Source organism: Cucurbita moschata, unplaced genomic scaffold, assembly GCF_002738365.1.
Source record: "Cucurbita moschata cultivar Rifu unplaced genomic scaffold, Cmos_1.0 Cmo_Scf00013, whole genome shotgun sequence".
NCBI lineage: Eukaryota > Viridiplantae > Streptophyta > Magnoliopsida > Cucurbitales > Cucurbitaceae > Cucurbita > Cucurbita moschata.
The window spans coordinates 3,517,413-3,524,585 of record NW_019268529.1 but is presented as its reverse complement, the minus strand read 5'-3'; the positions used below and the strand labels follow the sequence as shown (position 1 = coordinate 3,524,585).

Genomic DNA, 7,173 nt, shown 5'->3' with positions numbered 1-7,173 from the left:
TTTTTTTTTTTTTTTTTTTTTTTGTTCGGCCACCTTTGACTAAAAGGAAGACTTTTTTTTTTAACAGTCCATTATCTCGAACTTATCGTTTTATTTTATTTATTTTATTTTTTAATTTTGTTATTATTTGCTTTTTTGCTTTATGCATATTTATCATGTTTCCCATTATCCATATCCTTTTACCAACTTTAGATATATATATTTTTTTTAATATTTTATTCCGGTATCTTTATAACTACGAAGTGTATGCGTCCCACATTGGTTGGAGAAGAGAATGAAACACCCTTTATAAGGGTGTGGAAACTTTCCCCTAGCAGACGAGTTTTAAAGTCTTAAGAGAAATCTAGAAAAGAAAAGCTCAAACAAGACAATATCAGCTAGCGGTGAATATGGGTTGTTAGACATCGAACTATGTGCTAGCGAGGAGGCTGGGCCTTGAAGGGGGGTGGATTGTGAGAGGCCCATGTTGGTTCAATAAAGGGTGTGGAAACCTTCCACCAGCATACACATTTAAAAACCTTGAAAGAAAGCTCAAAGAGGACAATGGTGGATCTAGGTCGTTACACAAAGACTGAAGCCCGAAGAGGACAATGGTGGATCTGGGTTGGATTGTGAGAGGCTCACGTTGGTTCAAGAGGAGAACGAAACACCCTTTATAATGGTGTGAAAACCTTCCACCAGCATACACATTTTAAAACCTTGAGAGGAAGCTCAAAGAGAACAATGGTGGATCTAGGTCTTTACACAAAGACTGAAGCCCGAAGAGGACAATGGTGGATCTGGGTTGTTACACAAAGACTAAAATCAACGATAGAGTGTGATGTTGACACCTGGGTTGTTACACAAAGACTAAAATCAACGATAGAGTGTGATGTTGACACCAGATATTATACCTATTCTAAGACTGAAGAATTGTTCGTATCTCAAACAATGAAACCTGGTCGGGTATAATTTTCTTATTTTTGAAATCACAAATAAATAAATAAAATTCAAGTGAATTGATTTTGTTATTTATTAATAATATATAAACTAATTTTCATGTAAATGGTCAAAGAGAAAAGGTCAATTATATGCTTAATGGTAATATTCATATATAATATTATAATTTAAAAAAAAATTGAATTGAAAAGTACCAACTCTTCAACCAAATTTTACCCACTCAATATGTTTGGTATTTGGTTAGATATTCTTTCAAACCAATCTTTTTTTTTCTATTTATTATTATTATTATTAAAGGTTACAATTTATTTAAAAAAACACCAAACTAAACCTTAAAAGAATTTAAAATTTTTTAAAATTAATTAATGTATTATACATAAAATTAAATATTTGTGTGAGACAATTGGATCGGTCAATTTTAAAAGATTATGAATATATGATAAGTTTAAAGTAATTATGCAATAATTAAAAATATTTTTTTTAATTAATAAAGTAAAAAGAAATGGTAGGAAAAGAATTATTAAAAATAATTTAAATGAAATTACTTAAGCTATAAGATATTCAAAAGGCATGAAGAATTTTTGAAAAAGTCTGATTAAAATTTAGATTCAAAATTTTGAATATTTATAATTTCAAAATATTTTATTTTAACTTATCCAATCCAACCATCAAATTCCTTAAATATATTTTAAGTGTTTCAATTTAAAATTATTATATACTTTTAAAATATTTAATATTGAGAAAATATTAAATAGTGGTTAGTAGGGTCCTTTAAAAAAAAATATTTAAAAAATTATATTAATACTTCGGGTACTTTATCAGTTTGGAACGTTAGATATACACGACATTGTCATAGAATGATATGACAGGGACTGTGATTCTTGCCTGAGTTAAGTTTGAAAGAACGATATTCTATTAGGTTGATTTTCTGTCTAACATTCGCTCATACTTTATCAACTTAGAACATTAGATATACATAACACTGTTCTGAAACGATGTGACAGTCACTATGATACTTGTTTGAATTAAGTTTGAAAGAGCGATGTTCTATTAGGTTGACTTTTTGTCTAACGATCACTCATACTTTATCTGCTTAGAACATTAGATATGCATGACACTGTTATGAAATGATATGATAGTTACTATGATACTTGTCTGAATTAAGTTTGAAAGAACAATGTTCTATTAGGTTGACTTTTTGTCTAACGATCACTCATACTTTATCAGCTTAGGACATTGGATATACATGACACGTTCTGGAATGGTATGACAATCACTGTAATACTTGTCTGAATTAAGTTTGAAAGAATGATGTTCTATTAGGTTGACTTTTTGTCTAATGTTCACTCGTATTTTTTTTATTTTATTAATTTACTTCATATAGAAGTCAAACAATTAATAATGAGAGCAAAATTGGGTTGGCATCCACAATGAAATTGAGTTGACTTGAAATTTGTAGGTGGAATTAATTAAGATTATAAAGTAATAATAATTAATTAATATTTTTTTATTGAAAATAATGTAACGAGCCAACCCAGGTGGATAATTGGACGGGTATATTTTCACATCCCGAACATTTAGGCAGGTAAATTTGCACATTCCGTAGTATACTTGTCATCCCGAACGTTCGGGTAAGTATATTTTTCATCTCAAATATTTGGGTCGATATGTTTTTCATCTCGAATATTTGAGCTAGTATATTTATCATTCCGAACATTTTCGCAGGTACATTTTTTCATCCCGATCAATTGGAACACTTTTTTTTTTTACTTCAACCAATAAGATTAGGTTTTAAAAATATACCCGATCTTACTCAACCCACGAACACCGACATTAGCCACTTGAAAATATATCAATTTAATTAAGTTTTTGAAATTCCATTAATTAATTCCTAATTCTTTATAAACAAAATCCTGAGCTTTGTTTACACTTTACAGGCTCAGTTTTGTAAGCCCAAATCCAATACGGTTCTCATCCTCGTACTTCAACGGAAGTTGATCTACCGTCTTTGAACCACGTCCTCGGCATCTTTCCGGTGAACTCCCAGAGTGGCCGAACATCACGTCGGTGACGTCTTATCGCACCGTACCGGAAGCCACGCTGCTACCAGCGCGTCCAACTGCGATCGAGCGGAGGAATCGTCAGTGATCGGTTGGAGACGATGACGACCAAGCACTTCACGCTGGTGCACACGTTCTGGATCAGGTCGGAGCTTCCTTCGCTGATCGTTAGGTTTAGGTTGTCGCCGTCTGTTTCGGCATACGGCAGTTCTTCCACGACGACAATGGCGTACGAGAAGTTGTTCGCCTTAACGTAATCGGTCGTTGGATTTACTTCGTTGACGACCTCCGTGTTTGGATCGACGGTTTTCTTCGCTGCATCGAGAATGGTGGTTCCGGTTGTGAGATTGTTGCCGCTGAGCCCTTGCCGGGAGATCGTCCAGCCGCTGCACTGGAAACCTAAATTGTGGGCGTGAGTACCGGCGACTAAGTTCTTTGGCGTCGTTTTGGAGAGAGGCAGGACTGGATCATTTGCATTTTCTCCTTTCCTCAACAGAACAAGTGATTTTCTTACTGATTCTGTTACCAGATCTCTGCGTTCTTGTTCAATTGAATTAGCAGTTCTCAAGATTTTTCACTCAAAATTGTTGTTCAACTAAATGTCTTTGTGTTTTCAGGTGGCTTCCAAGCTCATTTACAAATCTGTCATCGGCCACTGGATTATCAAATAGACTCATCACGAACGTCAAAAGCCTTCGGGACATCGGAATGGCAATGCTGTTGACAAGGTAGGTAAGGCCATTGAGGAATTCAGTGTGGTTTTTAGGAATCATAATCTGAAATCTAACAGCAAAATTGCATTTAGAAAACTAGTTTTGTGAACTCTAATCTGCAAGGTTTTGAGATCTAGGGGGTTGTATCTAGGCATGTCTTCCATGAAGATTTAGTACAATGCATACCCTGAAGTTGAGAGTGTTCTTAAGGTAATCATTGATGAGTTCATGGTTTGTATGCATCTTGTCACCATTCCAACTTGTGTAAGAAACCATTATTGTAGTAATACCCTTGATTATGCAGTGATAGTATCCTGGCATGTGAGTGCTCAACAGTCCATGCTTGCCGATCACTGTGTTCTTATCATTGATACTCCTGATTGTGCTTCTATCACCGACAAGATGCTCTGTACAAGCTGCAACCTTGCCTCTGTTACAGGGCTGAGAAGTTTCTTTCTTTTAAGTAGGATTTGTGAAATGGAAAAGTCATACCAAGTCTGTGAAATCTCAAATCAATTGGAGAGAGGAACTAGTGCCAGTGTCTGTTGGGCCCTAAAGGGAGGTGGATTGTGAGATCCCACATCGATTGGGGAGAAGAACGAAACATTCTTTATAAGAGTGTGGAAACTTCTCTCTTGCATATGCGTCTTGAAATCCTTGGGGGGAAGCCCGAAAAGGAAAGCTCAAAGAGGACAATATCTACTAGTGGTTAGTTTGAGCTGTTACAAATGATATCAATGACAGACACCAGGCGGTGTGCCAGCGAACGATGCTGGGCATCGAATGGGGGTGGATTGAGATCCCACATAGATTGTGAGATCCCACATCGATTGGAGAGAGAAACGAGTGCGAGCAAGGACACTAGACTTAGAAGGGGGTGGATTGTGAGATTCCACATCAATTGGAGAGGAGAACGAAACATTCTTTATAAGGGTGTGGAAACTTCTCTCTAGCAGACGCATCTTAAAAACATTGAGAGGAAGCTCGAAAGACAAAGCCCTAATGATTGAAAATTTTCCTTCCCGAACAAAAGGAACACCTTTTGAAAAAACAGACGGGATTTCACATCTAAGTAGACTATGATCTCTCTGTCATTCCTGGACAATGCTAGTCTCTTCCCCAGTAGTATCTCTATAGACCTGAAATGAAAATGCATATAGTTTTGTTTGAATCAGACTAAGTTGAATACAATGGGTACTGCTAAGCATGGAGCAAAGACACAACCACTCCCAGTTGCTCTAACTTCTCTAGCCGTAGCAGCACCAATCCTCCTTAAAGGTTCAGGTTCCTTGTCACAGGAGAAAACTAATTAGCCACCATTAGTTTCATGTCCATGCTCGACATGGTGGAGGAAGCTAGTGGCATTGTAGACATTGTTGCATTGATACCCGAGCCCTATTGGAATGAACGAATTCACCATGCAATCCACTCCTCTCCTGCGTGGAGATGTAATATTGCCTCCATTGTTTAGTATCACGGTCATACTTGTCTAAGGCGTGTTGTCTATGACCACATGTTGGATGTTTCAGTTATACTTATCCAGAACGTGTTGTTTATGGCTGCATGCATGTTCCAAACCTCTTTTACATGCTTTCATGTTAGATAGATCTTTACTATGATTGTTGTGTCAACACGGGGTATATGACGGGTGATGCAAGGTGTATACCCAAAGACCAAAATCATGTCTACACTCGCCAACACTAAAATGTCCCAAAATCTACTATAGGGGATGTGACTAGTTATCGGTTCTTTATGTGATATCAAAGTCATTAATTGAAGTATAATGCTGACATTGATAATTTGACATAAATACTAGGTTTCAATCCCAATAAGTTATTGATTGGAGTATAATAAGACAAAAGCTCATAAATATATTAAAATTCACGAATTAAATTTGTTTTCATGTTTACGTCTAATAGGTCTATGAATTTTTAATAATGTCAATTATGTATTTAATTTTTAATTTTGTGTGTACTAGATTACATACTTAAAATATTTCTAATTAATGAACTATAAGACATTAAACTTTTAATTTTCTGCCCCGATAAGTTTGTAAGCTTTCTGATGAAATACGTATTAGATTCAAAATTAAAAATTAAAAATAAATATATATATATATATGTTATAGTAATAAATAAATATAATTTTTTAATCGTGAAAAACTATATTATAATATTGAAATTTGAATTTTTAAAAATTATATTTTATATAATATAATATAATGGAGTGGAAAAGTTTAAGAATTTATTGGACAAAAAAGAAATAATAAAGTTGTAAGAAAGCAAAGAAATGATGAAAACTATAGTTGAGGATATTATAAAAATACGTGAACGCATGCTCACGAATATAGAGAGAAAAAAAGTATAGTATAAGTTGAAATTTTGTATTGGACTTTATAATAAAATGAAAATATTTATTATTATTATTATTATTATTATTATTTGGTTGTATGGAAGCAATGATGGCATTAAAAAATGCAAAGATTATTTTATACGCTACAATATTACTTTACTAAGCTCTCAATTCATTGGTTGGCACAATTATTATAATTATTATAACCCACTCTCACTTATTCCCATCCTATTTTTCACACAAATTCACATCAAAATTATTATTATTTTTATTCATATATACCCTCCACGTCATTAATCTAAAATGTTTTAAATCACTCTCTTTTTTTATTTTATATATTTTTTAATTTTCAAACTTTAAATAATATTTTTAAATATTAAAAAAATTAGATTTTAAAAGTTTATGGGTATTTTTAAAACACAAACCCAACACAAGTTTTACCAACATGTTTTGTCTTCACTCACACGCCTTACCATGAAATTTTAATGATTGGGCTATCAAATAGAAGGGAAGGTGCACCAACATGTTTTGTCCTCACTCACACTTCTGATCATAAAATTCTAATGATTGAACTACCGGGAAGGAGCACAATTTTTTACTTAGACAGTGACTTTCAAATATTTTTAACTTTTAAAAGAATTGACTTTCTGTTTAAAAGGTTTTTTTTTTAGGGAGTGAATTTCCATTCTTTTAAACTCAATTAATAAAAATACTTTTTTAATATTTAAATTTAGAAAAATTTCAATAATACTTTTAAATATTAAAAAAAAAATAGAGTGGAAAATTATCCAAATTTTGGTATTTTTGAAACACAAACCAACCCAAGTTCTTCTTAACATGTTTTGTCCTCACTCACAGGTTTGACAATGAAATTCTAATGATAGGTGCCCATTTTTTTTACGTGTATAGTGACTTTCAATTCTTTTAAGTCTTTTTTTAGCTATTTTATCTTCAAGATCACTTTCATTTGAATATGGTCTCTGTTTATTCATATATCTATAATTTATTTGGGTGTCACACGTATATTCTCGTAATAAATGTAATTTTGAATTTTTTTTTAGATATTATTAAAAATTTTGAAAATTAAAGGGTTTTTTTTTTTTTTTTTT

General features: G+C 33.1%; 1 pseudogene; it reads right to left on the bottom strand.

Annotated features, from left to right (window-relative positions):
• Window positions 1–2,860: 2,860 nt before the first annotated feature.
• Window positions 2,861–5,195, bottom strand: LOC111451621 (annotated as a pseudogene).
• Window positions 5,196–7,173: the final 1,978 nt, after the last annotated feature.